Here is a 667-nt window from a genome sequence, read left to right as displayed (position 1 = left end):
CAATTGTATACATTATGTTATTCCAATGCATTTATAACCAAGGTTCTTTTAATGCAATTGTCACCAAGTTAATCTCATAAAAGTTACTAAATTGAGTAACTTTGTGGCAAATATTAGTGTTGCTTAGTTATCGATCTATTGTTGCAGAGAAGAAAAAGTTTATTCAATCCAAACAGTATTTATTCAGTAAATTTTATCAACTTTTGCTTTGTCAATTAGTAAATTAGCAATGAAATTCAACAAATTATCACCCTATTTTATCCTGTTACTCAATCACTAAACTGCATATCAAGAAACGATGCCAATTAATGTATGATGTTACAAAGTATGGTTCTTAAGAATAAGACAATATGTAACGGATGAAATTATTCTCAAAGAAGAGTATAAAGGCAATTTTCAGGATGGTTTACTTACAATAATCTGGTTGATCATCAGTAAAAGTCAGGAAAAATTGAAGTGAAATAAAATAAAAAATAATATAAGTTTTCTCTTTTCCATTCCTGTCAATCTAAAATAAAAATGATTCTAGCAATTTACAGGAAGATTGTAAGTGATTTAAATAATCTGCACACATATAAATATGTATGCATATGTATATATATATATATATATATATATAGGTGATACATATATATATATATATATATATATATATATATATATATAT

This window comes from Octopus bimaculoides, chromosome 2 (assembly GCF_046866305.1).
Source record: "Octopus bimaculoides isolate indiv1 chromosome 2, ASM4686630v1, whole genome shotgun sequence".
Taxonomy (NCBI): domain Eukaryota; kingdom Metazoa; phylum Mollusca; class Cephalopoda; order Octopoda; family Octopodidae; genus Octopus; species Octopus bimaculoides.
The sequence above is the reverse complement of the archived record's forward strand: the minus strand, read 5'-3'. Positions refer to the sequence as shown.